Here is a 19,229-nt window from a genome sequence, read left to right on the forward strand (position 1 = left end):
ATGGTTAGGGTTAGGATTGGGGGAAGGGGAATGCACAGTCCGTCTGCAGCCCGCCCGGGCGACGCCCACACCAACCCCGGAACCCCCCGAAGACCCTGAAAGGTGCGCATGCTGCGTCAGACACCAACAGCCAAATTAGTAGCGGACATGACTGGTCCTGCCATCCAGCGACGCGTTTCGGTCTCTTGACCTCTTCAGGCTGGCTTTGCACTGATTGCAGGATGTAAACATCTTTTTAACTGCGAGTCTGTGCCTACTGGGACACTTCTAATTCCCTAGTAGGTGGGGCACTTCTAATCCCCTAGACTAACGGCAACTCTATTTTTCTCTACAGCAGGATGTGCTCCATTCACCTGCTGGAGAGTACTGAGCCGTTTTGAGCAGGAGGAGAATTTATAGGAGGTCTGCAGTGGGCGGGGCTCACGCTCAACACTGCAGTGTCGATGTTTGACTCTCCAAATAAGATCCTAACATTGTGATGGGTCTACTCGACGTTCATCACAACGTGGACTCGCCAAATTAGATCCTAACATTGTGATGGGTCTACTCGACGTTCATCACAACGTGGACAACCACACAGGTAAGTATTGTAGTGTGTTTTGAAAGCATTAAAATGTTTGCTTTGATGTTTCTCCGACTCCTGTTTATTGTTGTGTCCAAAACAAGTTTGTGTGTTAAACTTGTGGCCCCCCAACAACACACACACCACAACAAAGTCCCCAGAAGGCCCACGAATGATGGGACGCCACCCAGACGGACTGGAGGCACAGGCTTGGTTAGGATTATGGTTAGGGTTAGGATTGGGGGAAGGGGAATGCACAGTCCGTCTGCAGCCCGCCCGGGCGACGCCCACACCAACCCCGGAACCCCCCGAAGACCCTGAAAGGTGCGCATGCTGCGTCAGACACCAACAGCCAAATTAGTAGCGGACATGACTGGTCCTGCCATCCAGCGACGCGTTTCGGTCTCTTGACCTCTTCAGGCTGGCTTTGCACTGATTGCAGGATGTAAACATCTTTTTAACTGCGAGTCTGTGCCTACTGGGACACTTCTAATTCCCTAGTAGGTGGGGCACTTCTAATCCCCTAGACTAACGGCAACTCTATTTTTCTCTACAGCAGGATGTGCTCCATTCACCTGCTGGAGAGTACTGAGCCGTTTTGAGCAGGAGGAGAATTTATAGGAGGTCTGCAGTGGGCGGGGCTCACGCTCAACACTGCAGTGTCGATGTTTGACTCTCCAAATAAGATCCTAACATTGTGATGGGTCTACTCGACGTTCATCACAACGTGGACTCGCCAAATTAGATCCTAACATTGTGATGGGTCTACTCGACGTTCATCACAACGTGGACAACCACACAGGTAAGTATTGTAGTGTGTTTTGAAAGCATTAAAATGTTTGCTTTGATGTTTCTCCGACTCCTGTTTATTGTTGTGTCCAAAACAAGTTTGTGTGTTAAACTTGTGGCCCCCCAACAACACACACACCACAACAAAGTCCCCAGAAGGCCCACGAATGATGGGACGCCACCCAGACGGACTGGAGGCACAGGCTTGGTTAGGATTATGGTTAGGGTTAGGATTGGGGGAAGGGGAATGCACAGTCCGTCTGCAGCCCGCCCGGGCGACGCCCACACCAACCCCGGAACCCCCCGAAGACCCTGAAAGGTGCGCATGCTGCGTCAGACACCAACAGCCAAATTAGTAGCGGACATGACTGGTCCTGCCATCCAGCGACGCGTTTCGGTCTCTTGACCTCTTCAGGCTGGCTTTGCACTGATTGCAGGATGTAAACATCTTTTTAACTGCGAGTCTGTGCCTACTGGGACACTTCTAATTCCCTAGTAGGTGGGGCACTTCTAATCCCCTAGACTAACGGCAACTCTATTTTTCTCTACAGCAGGATGTGCTCCATTCACCTGCTGGAGAGTACTGAGCCGTTTTGAGCAGGAGGAGAATTTATAGGAGGTCTGCAGTGGGCGGGGCTCACGCTCAACACTGCAGTGTCGATGTTTGACTCTCCAAATAAGATCCTAACATTGTGATGGGTCTACTCGACGTTCATCACAACGTGGACTCGCCAAATTAGATCCTAACATTGTGATGGGTCTACTCGACGTTCATCACAACGTGGACAACCACACAGGTAAGTATTGTAGTGTGTTTTGAAAGCATTAAAATGTTTGCTTTGATGTTTCTCCGACTCCTGTTTATTGTTGTGTCCAAAACAAGTTTGTGTGTTAAACTTGTGGCCCCCCAACAACACACACACCACAACAAAGTCCCCAGAAGGCCCACGAATGATGGGACGCCACCCAGACGGACTGGAGGCACAGGCTTGGTTAGGATTATGGTTAGGGTTAGGATTGGGGGAAGGGGAATGCACAGTCCGTCTGCAGCCCGCCCGGGCGACGCCCACACCAACCCCGGAACCCCCCGAAGACCCTGAAAGGTGCGCATGCTGCGTCAGACACCAACAGCCAAATTAGTAGCGGACATGACTGGTCCTGCCATCCAGCGACGCGTTTCGGTCTCTTGACCTCTTCAGGCTGGCTTTGCACTGATTGCAGGATGTAAACATCTTTTTAACTGCGAGTCTGTGCCTACTGGGACACTTCTAATTCCCTAGTAGGTGGGGCACTTCTAATCCCCTAGACTAACGGCAACTCTATTTTTCTCTACAGCAGGATGTGCTCCATTCACCTGCTGGAGAGTACTGAGCCGTTTTGAGCAGGAGGAGAATTTATAGGAGGTCTGCAGTGGGCGGGGCTCACGCTCAACACTGCAGTGTCGATGTTTGACTCTCCAAATAAGATCCTAACATTGTGATGGGTCTACTCGACGTTCATCACAACGTGGACTCGCCAAATTAGATCCTAACATTGTGATGGGTCTACTCGACGTTCATCACAACGTGGACAACCACACAGGTAAGTATTGTAGTGTGTTTTGAAAGCATTAAAATGTTTGCTTTGATGTTTCTCCGACTCCTGTTTATTGTTGTGTCCAAAACAAGTTTGTGTGTTAAACTTGTGGCCCCCCAACAACACACACACCACAACAAAGTCCCCAGAAGGCCCACGAATGATGGGACGCCACCCAGACGGACTGGAGGCACAGGCTTGGTTAGGATTATGGTTAGGGTTAGGATTGGGGGAAGGGGAATGCACAGTCCGTCTGCAGCCCGCCCGGGCGACGCCCACACCAACCCCGGAACCCCCCGAAGACCCTGAAAGGTGCGCATGCTGCGTCAGACACCAACAGCCAAATTAGTAGCGGACATGACTGGTCCTGCCATCCAGCGACGCGTTTCGGTCTCTTGACCTCTTCAGGCTGGCTTTGCACTGATTGCAGGATGTAAACATCTTTTTAACTGCGAGTCTGTGCCTACTGGGACACTTCTAATTCCCAGTAGGTGGGGCACTTCTAATCCCCTAGACTAACGGCAACTCTATTTTTCTCTACAGCAGGATGTGCTCCATTCACCTGCTGGAGAGTACTGAGCCGTTTTGAGCAGGAGGAGAATTTATAGGAGGTCTGCAGTGGGCGGGGCTCACGCTCAACACTGCAGTGTCGATGTTTGACTCTCCAAATAAGATCCTAACATTGTGATGGGTCTACTCGACGTTCATCACAACGTGGACTCGCCAAATTAGATCCTAACATTGTGATGGGTCTACTCGACGTTCATCACAACGTGGACAACCACACAGGTAAGTATTGTAGTGTGTTTTGAAAGCATTAAAATGTTTGCTTTGATGTTTCTCCGACTCCTGTTTATTGTTGTGTCCAAAACAAGTTTGTGTGTTAAACTTGTGGCCCCCCAACAACACACACACCACAACAAAGTCCCCAGAAGGCCCACGAATGATGGGACGCCACCCAGACGGACTGGAGGCACAGGCTTGGTTAGGATTATGGTTAGGGTTAGGATTGGGGGAAGGGGAATGCACAGTCCGTCTGCAGCCCGCCCGGGCGACGCCCACACCAACCCCGGAACCCCCCGAAGACCCTGAAAGGTGCGCATGCTGCGTCAGACACCAACAGCCAAATTAGTAGCGGACATGACTGGTCCTGCCATCCAGCGACGCGTTTCGGTCTCTTGACCTCTTCAGGCTGGCTTTGCACTGATTGCAGGATGTAAACATCTTTTTAACTGCGAGTCTGTGCCTACTGGGACACTTCTAATTCCCTAGTAGGTGGGGCACTTCTAATCCCCTAGACTAACGGCAACTCTATTTTTCTCTACAGCAGGATGTGCTCCATTCACCTGCTGGAGAGTACTGAGCCGTTTTGAGCAGGAGGAGAATTTATAGGAGGTCTGCAGTGGGCGGGGCTCACGCTCAACACTGCAGTGTCGATGTTTGACTCTCCAAATAAGATCCTAACATTGTGATGGGTCTACTCGACGTTCATCACAACGTGGACTCGCCAAATTAGATCCTAACATTGTGATGGGTCTACTCGACGTTCATCACAACGTGGACAACCACACAGGTAAGTATTGTAGTGTGTTTTGAAAGCATTAAAATGTTTGCTTTGATGTTTCTCCGACTCCTGTTTATTGTTGTGTCCAAAACAAGTTTGTGTGTTAAACTTGTGGCCCCCCAACAACACACACACCACAACAAAGTCCCCAGAAGGCCCACGAATGATGGGACGCCACCCAGACGGACTGGAGGCACAGGCTTGGTTAGGATTATGGTTAGGGTTAGGATTGGGGGAAGGGGAATGCACAGTCCGTCTGCAGCCCGCCCGGGCGACGCCCACACCAACCCCGGAACCCCCCGAAGACCCTGAAAGGTGCGCATGCTGCGTCAGACACCAACAGCCAAATTAGTAGCGGACATGACTGGTCCTGCCATCCAGCGACGCGTTTCGGTCTCTTGACCTCTTCAGGCTGGCTTTGCACTGATTGCAGGATGTAAACATCTTTTTAACTGCGAGTCTGTGCCTACTGGGACACTTCTAATTCCCTAGTAGGTGGGGCACTTCTAATCCCCTAGACTAACGGCAACTCTATTTTTCTCTACAGCAGGATGTGCTCCATTCACCTGCTGGAGAGTACTGAGCCGTTTTGAGCAGGAGGAGAATTTATAGGAGGTCTGCAGTGGGCGGGGCTCACGCTCAACACTGCAGTGTCGATGTTTGACTCTCCAAATAAGATCCTAACATTGTGATGGGTCTACTCGACGTTCATCACAACGTGGACTCGCCAAATTAGATCCTAACATTGTGATGGGTCTACTCGACGTTCATCACAACGTGGACAACCACACAGGTAAGTATTGTAGTGTGTTTTGAAAGCATTAAAATGTTTGCTTTGATGTTTCTCCGACTCCTGTTTATTGTTGTGTCCAAAACAAGTTTGTGTGTTAAACTTGTGGCCCCCCAACAACACACACACCACAACAAAGTCCCCAGAAGGCCCACGAATGATGGGACGCCACCCAGACGGACTGGAGGCACAGGCTTGGTTAGGATTATGGTTAGGGTTAGGATTGGGGGAAGGGGAATGCACAGTCCGTCTGCAGCCCGCCCGGGCGACGCCCACACCAACCCCGGAACCCCCCGAAGACCCTGAAAGGTGCGCATGCTGCGTCAGACACCAACAGCCAAATTAGTAGCGGACATGACTGGTCCTGCCATCCAGCGACGCGTTTCGGTCTCTTGACCTCTTCAGGCTGGCTTTGCACTGATTGCAGGATGTAAACATCTTTTTAACTGCGAGTCTGTGCCTACTGGGACACTTCTAATTCCCTAGTAGGTGGGGCACTTCTAATCCCCTAGACTAACGGCAACTCTATTTTTCTCTACAGCAGGATGTGCTCCATTCACCTGCTGGAGAGTACTGAGCCGTTTTGAGCAGGAGGAGAATTTATAGGAGGTCTGCAGTGGGCGGGGCTCACGCTCAACACTGCAGTGTCGATGTTTGACTCTCCAAATAAGATCCTAACATTGTGATGGGTCTACTCGACGTTCATCACAACGTGGACTCGCCAAATTAGATCCTAACATTGTGATGGGTCTACTCGACGTTCATCACAACGTGGACAACCACACAGGTAAGTATTGTAGTGTGTTTTGAAAGCATTAAAATGTTTGCTTTGATGTTTCTCCGACTCCTGTTTATTGTTGTGTCCAAAACAAGTTTGTGTGTTAAACTTGTGGCCCCCCAACAACACACACACCACAACAAAGTCCCCAGAAGGCCCACGAATGATGGGACGCCACCCAGACGGACTGGAGGCACAGGCTTGGTTAGGATTATGGTTAGGGTTAGGATTGGGGGAAGGGGAATGCACAGTCCGTCTGCAGCCCGCCCGGGCGACGCCCACACCAACCCCGGAACCCCCCGAAGACCCTGAAAGGTGCGCATGCTGCGTCAGACACCAACAGCCAAATTAGTAGCGGACATGACTGGTCCTGCCATCCAGCGACGCGTTTCGGTCTCTTGACCTCTTCAGGCTGGCTTTGCACTGATTGCAGGATGTAAACATCTTTTTAACTGCGAGTCTGTGCCTACTGGGACACTTCTAATTCCCTAGTAGGTGGGGCACTTCTAATCCCCTAGACTAACGGCAACTCTATTTTTCTCTACAGCAGGATGTGCTCCATTCACCTGCTGGAGAGTACTGAGCCGTTTTGAGCAGGAGGAGAATTTATAGGAGGTCTGCAGTGGGCGGGGCTCACGCTCAACACTGCAGTGTCGATGTTTGACTCTCCAAATAAGATCCTAACATTGTGATGGGTCTACTCGACGTTCATCACAACGTGGACTCGCCAAATTAGATCCTAACATTGTGATGGGTCTACTCGACGTTCATCACAACGTGGACAACCACACAGGTAAGTATTGTAGTGTGTTTTGAAAGCATTAAAATGTTTGCTTTGATGTTTCTCCGACTCCTGTTTATTGTTGTGTCCAAAACAAGTTTGTGTGTTAAACTTGTGGCCCCCCAACAACACACACACCACAACAAAGTCCCCAGAAGGCCCACGAATGATGGGACGCCACCCAGACGGACTGGAGGCACAGGCTTGGTTAGGATTATGGTTAGGGTTAGGATTGGGGGAAGGGGAATGCACAGTCCGTCTGCAGCCCGCCCGGGCGACGCCCACACCAACCCCGGAACCCCCCGAAGACCCTGAAAGATGCGCATGCTGCGTCAGACACATACAGCCAAATTAGTGACGGGCATGACTGGCCCTGCCATCCAGCGACGCGTTTCGGTCTCTTGACCTCTTCAGGCTGGCTTTGCAGTGATTGCAGGATGTAAACATCTTTTTAACTGCGAGTCTGTGCCTACTGGGACACTTCTAATTCCCTAGTAGGTGGGGCACTTCTAATCCCCTAGACTTACGGCTACTCTATTTTTCTCTACAGCAGGATGTGTTCCCTTCGACTGCTGGAGAGTTCTGTGCCGTTTTGAGCCGGAGGAGAATATATAGGGAGGTCTGCAGTGGGCGGGGCTCTAGCTCAACACTGCAGCGTCGTTGTTTGACTTCTCCAAATGAATCCTACAGTTGTGATGGGTCTACTCGACGTTCATCACAACGTGGACAACTACACAGGTAAGTATTATGGTGTGTTATGAAAGATGTTTGGCTTCTCCAAATGAATCCTACAGTTGTGTTGGGTCTACTCGACGTACAATGTTCATCACAACGTGGACAACCAAACAGCCAAATGAATCCTACAGTTGTGATGGGTCTACTCGACGTACAATGTTCATCACAACGTGGACAACCAGACAGGTAAGTATTATGGTGTGTTATGAAAGCATTAAAATGTTTGCTTTGATGTTTCTCCGACTCCTGTTTATTGTTGTGTCTACAACAAGTTTGTGTGTTAAACTTGTGGCCCCCCAACAACACACACACCACAACAAAGTCCCCAGAAGGCCCACGAATGATGGGACGCCACCCAGACGGACTGGAGGCACAGGCTTGGTTAGGATTATGGTTAGGGTTAGGATTGGGGGAAGGGGAATGCACAGTCCGTCTGCAGCCCGCCCGGGCGACGCCCACACCAACCCCGGAACCCCCCGAAGACCCTGAAAGATGCGCATGCTGCGTCAGACACATACAGCCAAATTAGTGACGGGCATGACTGGCCCTGCCATCCAGCGACGCGTTTCGGTCTCTTGACCTCTTCAGGCTGGCTTTGCAGTGATTGCAGGATGTAAACATCTTTTTAACTGCGAGTCTGTGCCTACTGGGACACTTCTAATTCCCTAGTAGGTGGGGCACTTCTAATCCCCTAGACTTACGGCTACTCTATTTTTCTCTACAGCAGGATGTGTTCCCTTCGACTGCTGGAGAGTTCTGTGCCGTTTTGAGCCGGAGGAGAATATATAGGGAGGTCTGCAGTGGGCGGGGCTCTAGCTCAACACTGCAGCGTCGTTGTTTGACTTCTCCAAATGAATCCTACAGTTGTGATGGGTCTACTCGACGTTCATCACAACGTGGACAACTACACAGGTAAGTATTATGGTGTGTTATGAAAGATGTTTGGCTTCTCCAAATGAATCCTACAGTTGTGATGGGTCTACTCGACGTACAATGTTCATCACAACGTGGACAACCAAACAGCCAAATGAATCCTACAGTTGTGATGGGTCTACTCGACGTACAATGTTCATCACAACGTGGACAACCAGACAGGTAAGTATTATGGTGTGTTATGAAAGCATTAAAATGTTTGCTTTGATGTTTCTCCGACTCCTGTTTATTGTTGTGTCTACAACAAGTTTGTGTGTTAAACTTGTGGCCCCCCAACAACACACACACCACAACAAAGTCCCCAGAAGGCCCACGAATGATGGGACGCCACCCAGACGGACTGGAGGCACAGGCTTGGTTAGGATTATGGTTAGGGTTAGGATTGGGGGAAGGGGAATGCACAGTCCGTCTGCAGCCCGCCCGGGCGACGCCCACACCAACCCCGGAACCCCCCGAAGACCCTGAAAGATGCGCATGCTGCGTCAGACACATACAGCCAAATTAGTGACGGGCATGACTGGCCCTGCCATCCAGCGACGCGTTTCGGTCTCTTGACCTCTTCAGGCTGGCTTTGCAGTGATTGCAGGATGTAAACATCTTTTTAACTGCGAGTCTGTGCCTACTGGGACACTTCTAATTCCCTAGTAGGTGGGGCACTTCTAATCCCCTAGACTTACGGCTACTCTATTTTTCTCTACAGCAGGATGTGTTCCCTTCGACTGCTGGAGAGTTCTGTGCCGTTTTGAGCCGGAGGAGAATATATAGGGAGGTCTGCAGTGGGCGGGGCTCTAGCTCAACACTGCAGCGTCGTTGTTTGACTTCTCCAAATGAATCCTACAGTTGTGATGGGTCTACTCGACGTTCATCACAACGTGGACAACTACACAGGTAAGTATTATGGTGTGTTATGAAAGATGTTTGGCTTCTCCAAATGAATCCTACAGTTGTGATGGGTCTACTCGACGTACAATGTTCATCACAACGTGGACAACCAAACAGCCAAATGAATCCTACAGTTGTGATGGGTCTACTCGACGTACAATGTTCATCACAACGTGGACAACCAGACAGGTAAGTATTATGGTGTGTTATGAAAGCATTAAAATGTTTGCTTTGATGTTTCTCCGACTCCTGTTTATTGTTGTGTCTACAACAAGTTTGTGTGTTAAACTTGTGGCCCCCCAACAACACACACACCACAACAAAGTCCCCAGAAGGCCCACGAATGATGGGACGCCACCCAGACGGACTGGAGGCACAGGCTTGGTTAGGATTATGGTTAGGGTTAGGATTGGGGGAAGGGGAATGCACAGTCCGTCTGCAGCCCGCCCGGGCGACGCCCACACCAACCCCGGAACCCCCCGAAGACCCTGAAAGATGCGCATGCTGCGTCAGACACATACAGCCAAATTAGTGACGGGCATGACTGGCCCTGCCATCCAGCGACGCGTTTCGGTCTCTTGACCTCTTCAGGCTGGCTTTGCAGTGATTGCAGGATGTAAACATCTTTTTAACTGCGAGTCTGTGCCTACTGGGACACTTCTAATTCCCTAGTAGGTGGGGCACTTCTAATCCCCTAGACTTACGGCTACTCTATTTTTCTCTACAGCAGGATGTGTTCCCTTCGACTGCTGGAGAGTTCTGTGCCGTTTTGAGCCGGAGGAGAATATATAGGGAGGTCTGCAGTGGGCGGGGCTCTAGCTCAACACTGCAGCGTCGTTGTTTGACTTCTCCAAATGAATCCTACAGTTGTGATGGGTCTACTCGACGTTCATCACAACGTGGACAACTACACAGGTAAGTATTATGGTGTGTTATGAAAGATGTTTGGCTTCTCCAAATGAATCCTACAGTTGTGATGGGTCTACTCGACGTACAATGTTCATCACAACGTGGACAACCAAACAGCCAAATGAATCCTACAGTTGTGATGGGTCTACTCGACGTACAATGTTCATCACAACGTGGACAACCAGACAGGTAAGTATTATGGTGTGTTATGAAAGCATTAAAATGTTTGCTTTGATGTTTCTCCGACTCCTGTTTATTGTTGTGTCTACAACAAGTTTGTGTGTTAAACTTGTGGCCCCCCAACAACACACACACCACAACAAAGTCCCCAGAAGGCCCACGAATGATGGGACGCCACCCAGACGGACTGGAGGCACAGGCTTGGTTAGGATTATGGTTAGGGTTAGGATTGGGGGAAGGGGAATGCACAGTCCGTCTGCAGCCCGCCCGGGCGACGCCCACACCAACCCCGGAACCCCCCGAAGACCCTGAAAGATGCGCATGCTGCGTCAGACACATACAGCCAAATTAGTGACGGGCATGACTGGCCCTGCCATCCAGCGACGCGTTTCGGTCTCTTGACCTCTTCAGGCTGGCTTTGCAGTGATTGCAGGATGTAAACATCTTTTTAACTGCGAGTCTGTGCCTACTGGGACACTTCTAATTCCCTAGTAGGTGGGGCACTTCTAATCCCCTAGACTTACGGCTACTCTATTTTTCTCTACAGCAGGATGTGTTCCCTTCGACTGCTGGAGAGTTCTGTGCCGTTTTGAGCCGGAGGAGAATATATAGGGAGGTCTGCAGTGGGCGGGGCTCTAGCTCAACACTGCAGCGTCGTTGTTTGACTTCTCCAAATGAATCCTACAGTTGTGATGGGTCTACTCGACGTTCATCACAACGTGGACAACTACACAGGTAAGTATTATGGTGTGTTATGAAAGATGTTTGGCTTCTCCAAATGAATCCTACAGTTGTGATGGGTCTACTCGACGTACAATGTTCATCACAACGTGGACAACCAAACAGCCAAATGAATCCTACAGTTGTGATGGGTCTACTCGACGTACAATGTTCATCACAACGTGGACAACCAGACAGGTAAGTATTTTGGTGTGTTATGAAAGCATTAAAATGTTTGCTTTGATGTTTCTCCGACTCCTGTTTATTGTTGTGTCTACAACAAGTTTGTGTGTTAAACTTGTGGCCCCCCAACAACACACACACCACAACAAAGTCCCCAGAAGGCCCACGAATGATGGGACGCCACCCAGACGGACTGGAGGCACAGGCTTGGTTAGGATTATGGTTAGGGTTAGGATTGGGGGAAGGGGAATGCACAGTCCGTCTGCAGCCCGCCCGGGCGACGCCCACACCAACCCCGGAACCCCCCGAAGACCCTGAAAGATGCGCATGCTGCGTCAGACACATACAGCCAAATTAGTGACGGGCATGACTGGCCCTGCCATCCAGCGACGCGTTTCGGTCTCTTGACCTCTTCAGGCTGGCTTTGCAGTGATTGCAGGATGTAAACATCTTTTTAACTGCGAGTCTGTGCCTACTGGGACACTTCTAATTCCCTAGTAGGTGGGGCACTTCTAATCCCCTAGACTTACGGCTACTCTATTTTTCTCTACAGCAGGATGTGTTCCCTTCGACTGCTGGAGAGTTCTGTGCCGTTTTGAGCCGGAGGAGAATATATAGGGAGGTCTGCAGTGGGCGGGGCTCTAGCTCAACACTGCAGCGTCGTTGTTTGACTTCTCCAAATGAATCCTACAGTTGTGATGGGTCTACTCGACGTTCATCACAACGTGGACCACTACACAGGTAAGTATTATGGTGTGTTATGAAAGATGTTTGGCTTCTCCAAATGAATCCTACAGTTGTGATGGGTCTACTCGACGTACAATGTTCATCACAACGTGGACAACCAAACAGCCAAATGAATCCTACAGTTGTGATGGGTCTACTCGACGTACAATGTTCATCACAACGTGGACAACCAGACAGGTAAGTATTATGGTGTGTTATGAAAGCATTAAAATGTTTGCTTTGATGTTTCTCCGACTCCTGTTTATTGTTGTGTCTACAACAAGTTTGTGTGTTAAACTTGTGGCCCCCCAACAACACACACACCACAACAAAGTCCCCAGAAGGCCCACGAATGATGGGACGCCACCCAGACGGACTGGAGGCACAGGCTTGGTTAGGATTATGGTTAGGGTTAGGATTGGGGGAAGGGGAATGCACAGTCCGTCTGCAGCCCGCCCGGGCGACGCCCACACCAACCCCGGAACCCCCCGAAGACCCTGAAAGATGCGCATGCTGCGTCAGACACATACAGCCAAATTAGTGACGGGCATGACTGGCCCTGCCATCCAGCGACGCGTTTCGGTCTCTTGACCTCTTCAGGCTGGCTTTGCAGTGATTGCAGGATGTAAACATCTTTTTAACTGCGAGTCTGTGCCTACTGGGACACTTCTAATTCCCTAGTAGGTGGGGCACTTCTAATCCCCTAGACTTACGGCTACTCTATTTTTCTCTACAGCAGGATGTGTTCCCTTCGACTGCTGGAGAGTTCTGTGCCGTTTTGAGCCGGAGGAGAATATATAGGGAGGTCTGCAGTGGGCGGGGCTCTAGCTCAACACTGCAGCGTCGTTGTTTGACTTCTCCAAATGAATCCTACAGTTGTGATGGGTCTACTCGACGTTCATCACAACGTGGACAACTACACAGGTAAGTATTATGGTGTGTTTTGAAAGCATTAAAATGGGTTAGGGTTAGGGTTAGGGTTAGGGTTAGGGTTAGGGTTAGGGTTAGGGTTAGGGTTAGGGTTAGGTTTAGTGGTAGGGTCGGGGGAAGGGTAGTGGGCGGGGAGGAGTGTGCACAGTCCTTCGACAGTCTGCCTAGGCCACGCCCCCGCCAAACGCAGGACATCCCGAGGACTCTGCAATTAAGCAATCCGAATCGGGAACGCCTGCGCCACAGCGAGACCCCCTGAAAGGACCCTGAAAAGCAAGCAATCCGAGACAGGCGTTAAATGCAATGACGACACATGCGGACAAACATCCAGCGACGCGCGTTTCGGCCTTTCAGGCCTCGTCAGGCTGGCTGGGCCACGCCCACTGGGACTCACCTGGTTCCACCAGTGGGTGGGATGCTTCCTTGAAATCCCTATGCCAAATGCCGACTCTCCCTGTGTGTCCTCCGTGAGCAGGATGTGTTCTGATCGACTGCTGGAGAGGGAATGAGCCTTCAAACAGGAGGTGGCTTTAAATAGTGTGCTGCAGGGGGCGGGGCTGTTGCTCACGCTGCAGTGGAGTCAGAAGACTTCCAAAAGAATTCCAAAATAAGAATTCTTACATATGTGACGTGTCATTTCGACATATTACATGCATCACATAGTAGTCTAACATCCACTTGAATATTGGGATGTTTGCACAAAGCAATAAAATGTTTGCTTTGAAGTACCTAGCCTCCTGTTGAACAATGTGTCAAAACAAGTCTAAGCAATGGCATGACTTGTTGCCCCGTCACTACACTCGCACAAATGAAACAGAGTACTCACCGACAAGGCCCCCAGAGGATCCGCACTGGCAGAGCGCCACCTATTGACGGCAGACTGGAGGCGCGGGCTGGTTAGGTTTAGTGGTAGGGTCGGGGGAAGGGTAGTGGGCGGGGAGGAGTGTGCACAGTCCTTCGACAGTCTGCCTAGGCCACGCCCCCGCCAAACGCAGGACATCCCGAGGACTCTGCAATTAAGCAATCCGAATCGGGAACGCCTGCGCCACAGCGAGACCCCCTGAAAGGACCCTGAAAAGCAAGCAATCCGAGACAGGCGTTAAATGCAATGACGACACATGCGGACAAACATCCAGCGACGCGCGTTTCGGCCTTTCAGGCCTCGTCAGGCTGGCTGGGCCACGCCCACTGGGACTCACCTGGTTCCACCAGTGGGTGGGATGCTTCCTTGAAATCCCTGTGCCAAATGCCGACTCTCCCTGTGTGTCCTCCGTGAGCAGGATGTGTTCTGATCGACTGCTGGAGAGGGAATGAGCCTTCAAACAGGAGGTGGCTTTAAATAGTGTGCTGCAGGGGGCGGGGCTGTTGCTCACGCTGCAGTGGAGTCAGAAGACTTCCAAAAGAATTCCAAAATAAGAATTCTTACATATGTGACGTGTCATTTCGACATATTACATGCATCACATAGTAGTCTAACATCCACTTGAATATTGGGATGTTTGCACAAAGCAATAAAATGTTTGCTTTGAAGTACCTAGCCTCCTGTTGAACAATGTGTCAAAACAAGTCTAAGCAATGGCATGACTTGTTGCCCCGTCACTACACTCGCACAAATGAAACAGAGTACTCACCGACAAGGCCCCCAGAGGATCCGCACTGGCAGAGCGCCACCTATTGACGGCAGACTGGAGGCGCGGGCTGGTTAGGTTTAGTGGTAGGGTCGGGGGAAGGGTAGTGGGCGGGGAGGAGTGTGCACAGTCCTTCGACAGTCTGCCTAGGCCACGCCCCCGCCAAACGCAGGACATCCCGAGGACTCTGGGGTTAGGGTTAGGGTTAGGGTTGGGGTTGGGGTTGGGGTTAGGGTTAGAGTTAGGAGTTAGGGTTAGGTATAAAGAGAAGGAGAGATGGGTAGGTGTTAGGTGTAAAGAAAAGAGAGATGGGTAGGTTTTAGGAGTGAAAAAGGAGAGTGGTTAGGGTTAGGGTAAGGGGTGGGGGAAGGGCGATAAAAGAGTGTAAAAAAGAATATAAGAGGGGTGTGCACGGTCCGTCTATGGCCCAGCGGGCTCGCACTCACGCCTCATTGAGGCCCCCCGGATGTCTAGTGCCCAATTTGGTCATCCACAGGCGTTCGGCGTGTCGCCGTTGGCCTGCACTCCATTTGGAGTCGTGCTGGATGACACAAACCCGGACAGAAGCCCACCCGTGCCGGAGGAAGTGTTGCACCAGGTGGGTGGTGGTGTTCTTCTGTCGAGTAATGTTGTGTCTATGTTGGTGGAAACGGGTGGCGATGGTGTTTCCCGTCTCCCCAACATACAGGGCGTGGCAACGCTGGCATCGGATGACGTAAACGCAGTTTTTTGTGCGTGCGTCCCCCCTGCATAGGGGCCGGAAGACCCTCCCGTTGTGGCGGTTAAGTAGCCACGGGATGTGTCTGAAGGGGACGCTGCTCCGAGTCGGGGGAGGATCTCTCGTGGAGGGGACCCGAGCCCTGACCAGCAGATCGCACAGGTTGGGATTCTTACGGTATGCTGACACCAAATAATGTTTTTGGAGCCTGCCACTATTATCCACAAAGTCTTTAAAGTTTTGTTTGACTCTTCTAGCTACCTGTACCGCCGCAGGTGAGAAGGTCGTGATCAGGGGGATCATGGACTCACCAGGGGGAGGCTTCTTGGGGTCCAAGAAGCACCTGAACTGTCTCCTGAGGAAGGATCTCGAATATCCCCTCTTCCTCAGGGCCGTGAACAGGGCTCCCGTGGCCGTGACGAAGTCCTCCCGCCTGGTGCAGATCCGGTGGAATCTTAGCAGCTGGGACTTGACCAGTCCCGCGTAGGTATGTCGGGGGTGGAAACTGGTCTTGTGGAGGAGGGCGTGGGTGTCAGTCTGTTTGAAATAAACCTTTATGTCCAGATTGTGAGTGGAGGGGAAGTCTGGACCTTTGTATGTGGTGGTGTCCAAGAAATCCACCGACATGGGGCTGGTGGTGGACTTGATAGTGATACTGGGGTTGTGAGTATTGAGGGTGTGGCGGAACACCTCAAACTCCTCTACGGAGTGGGCCCATACCCCCCAGATATCATCGAGGTACCGTAAGTAATGCAGGGGCTTGATCGGGCACGCTGCGAGGGCGGAGGTCTCCCATTCCGCCATAAAAATATTGGCGTATGCCGGGGCAAATTTCTTCCCCATGGCTGTCCCTTTAATCTGGAGGAAGAACTTCCCATTAAATTCGAAGTCGTTCCTCCTTAAATTTATGTCGAGCAGCTGCAGGAGTTCTTTGTCCGGCCTGCTAATGTCTCGATATTTGCCAAATATATTTTTTACGGCTTGGATGCCCTGTTCAATGTCTATGTTTGTGTATAAACTGTCTATATCAATTGTGAACAGAATGGCCTCTTGGGGAATGGTCAGATTTTTAATTTTTTCTATAAAATCATATGTGTCTTTCAAATAACTATTGTGTTTGATGGAAAGTGGCGTTAAATAAAAATCAATAAATTCTGCCGTCCTGTAGGTTTCGCTCCCACAGTCGGAAACTATGGGCCTGCCCGGGGGTATGTCATGGGGCTGGCTCCATTTGTGGGGTTCCTTGTGGATTTTGGGGAGTAAATAAAACCTACGAGGACGGGGATCCGATTCGCCCAGGAGGTAAGTAAACTGTTTATGATTGATGAATCTTTTATTTAATAAATTTTTAATGATTTTTTCCACCATAGGGATTGTGTCAAGATAAATGGGTGCGGCCAACGGGGAGTAGTAGGTGGTGTCGTTCAGTTGTCTGGTGCCCTCCCAGACATACTGAGACCTGTCAAAGATGACCACAGCGCTTCCTTTGTCTGCCGGTTTGATAACAATGTTATTGTTATTTTTCAGACTCTGAAGGGCCTCAGTTTCGTCACGCGTGAGGTTGGGCGTAATGGCGAGGGCGCAACCCGATAGGAGCGATGGATGCTCGTCCGCTAGGACCAGTGTGTGGACCTCTGGAGGTAGCAGACCGGGTGAGGGCTCCCACTCGGACCGGGCGGTGAAAGGTCGCGGACCGAGGGACCCTTGCTTTTCATAGAACACCGCGAGTTTGACACCCCTGTGGTATTCTTGTAAGTCAAACTTCATTTGGTGGTGCCACTCAGGACTAAGGTGGGTGGATGGGACGAACGTGAGGCCTTTATTGAGGAGGGAGCGCTGTGAGGAGGTAAGTGTGAAATGTTTTGCCAAATTTACAATGTTTTTGTTTGTGTTTGTGGTGGTGTTGTTTGTGCTTGTGTCACCCCCCCGACAGGTCGGGTTTTTGGGGATGCCATGTTTAAATGGTGAAGCCAGTGCTTCAGCATGTTTTTGGCCGTTTCCTCGGTCCAGTGAAGGTTGTCCCTCCCCGTAGCAAACTTCTCACTGGTGAGTGCCGGAATGAAATTATAGTTTTTTTGAATATAAGTATTAATTTTGTGGAGGTTATCTTTATGTTCCTGGGGCAGGGCTTCTGAGAAGTTAATGATGGGGATGGAAATGTCGGCGTTCGGGAACACCGTTTTGGCCACCTTTAGGGCCCTTTGGATTTGTTTAAAGGTGGTGGCCTTCGGGTTTTGTTCCTTGTTATTGAGGCCGAACGATAACACCACCATTTCCACTTCGACACTAATCTTTGTTTTTTCTAGGATGGCCTCTGCGTGGCGGAAGTTGGCACCTGGATAGCTGTCCATCTGAAGGTCCTGGAGACGGACAGGTGGAAGACGACTAATATTGGAGTCCCCAATCACCAGGACCTTCTTATCCACAGACAGGTGCCAATCAACCAACTTGCGCGTTGTACTGATGTGTCTAGTGGGGCCCCTGCGCGGACTGATAGGTGTGGCTAATTGTGTCGTGTCTGTATCCTCTGTCGGCTGAGAGGCCGAAGCGACCGCTCTAGGCCCCTTCCGGATTCCCGAAAAAAATTGGGACCAGCTTGGACCCGCTTCGGGAACCGGCGTGCGTGGAGGAGGAGTGTCCACAAGGGGCACGTCCGGAAGAGGCGCGTCCGGGAGGGGCGCGTCCAGGAGGGAGGAAGTCGGCGAGGATGGTCCCGGTAGGCCAGAACCTAGTTGAGACCAACTGGGGGGCGTGTCAGGGGGCAGCTGGGACCACCCTGGAGGCCCCTCAGGGGATGACGCCGGCTGCTCAGGTAAGTAGTTGGAAGTGTCTGGTTGGCCAGACGTCACCTGTGCATTGTCCGCCACATGGACTACAACTGATGTATTTTGTTCCCCAGGTGGCGGTGGCGCGTCCGAGACCGCAGGAGGGACCCTGACTTCGGTCTCGACCTGCGGATGCGGCCTGGGTGGCGGGACCAGGGGAGCCTCGACAATAGAGTTGTCGGGAGGACTGCTGCATGGCTCCTGGGGTCGTGTCATTCTCTGGGGCCTGGATGGTGCCGCAGCCAGAGAAGAAGGCGACAAAACCGGGAAGGGGACCGGGGTGACCGGTCCCCTAGGCCCCGGAACCGGCTCCACCACAGGGGACCAGTCCCCGACCACAGGGTCGGTCATGGTGGACGCCGTGGCTCGCACAGGAGCGTGCAGGGTTGGAACCGGCAGGGGCAGCGGCAGCGGCAGCGGCAGCGGCGGCTGCACTACCTCCATCACCACTCGGGTGCTGGAAGGATCCAAGCGGACTGGTGACCCCGTCTGCTGGGATCGTGACGGACTACCCCCCTCGTCCACGCCACGAACGTCCACACAGATGGAGATCACCAGACCCTCAGCCAGCCGCAGTGTCTCGGTGGTCAACCTGCGTCCCAGGTGTGTCCTGGTCCAAGCTGAGGCCACCTGGAATGGTTCCTTCCAATTTTGCCCAATAAAAGCACTCAATTTGTTGATTTCCGTCTGCAGCGCTTTTTTATAATGTTCTCTTAGTATTTGTACAGTTTTTTGTGCCCAATTGTGTGCATTGTCTTTTATTAGGGCTTCTGTATCAGGGTTGGTGACCGCTGGCCTGATTCCGGTCGTCAAGGTGAGTTCCATATTAGTAATAGTTTTTGGTTGGATATCTCTATCCACATTATTTTGGTGGTGTATTATTTTAATGATGTTATAGATGATTTTAGCTTTGATGCTAAAATCACTATCCTGATTGTCAGGATGAATTTCCCTGGTGGGACGTGTTGTGTTTACATTCCTGTTTATATTCGGGCGTTGACCCCGTCCAAATCCAGGTTTG

At 51.2% G+C, this 19,229-nt stretch overlaps 1 long non-coding RNA gene across 1 annotated transcript; it reads left to right on the forward strand.

Moving 5' to 3' along the window:
* Positions 1–219: 219 nt before the first annotated feature.
* Positions 220–18,888, forward strand: LOC133541367 (uncharacterized). The gene is made up of 11 exons (XR_009803849.1): positions 220–580; positions 1,119–1,364; positions 1,903–2,148; positions 2,687–2,932; positions 3,470–3,715; positions 4,254–4,499; positions 5,038–5,283; positions 5,822–6,067; positions 6,606–6,851; positions 16,552–18,195; positions 18,283–18,888. It is a non-coding gene; the product is annotated as an uncharacterized LOC133541367 (long non-coding RNA).
* Positions 18,889–19,229: the final 341 nt, after the last annotated feature.

Source organism: Nerophis ophidion, linkage group LG23, assembly GCF_033978795.1.
Source record: "Nerophis ophidion isolate RoL-2023_Sa linkage group LG23, RoL_Noph_v1.0, whole genome shotgun sequence".
NCBI lineage: Eukaryota > Metazoa > Chordata > Actinopteri > Syngnathiformes > Syngnathidae > Nerophis > Nerophis ophidion.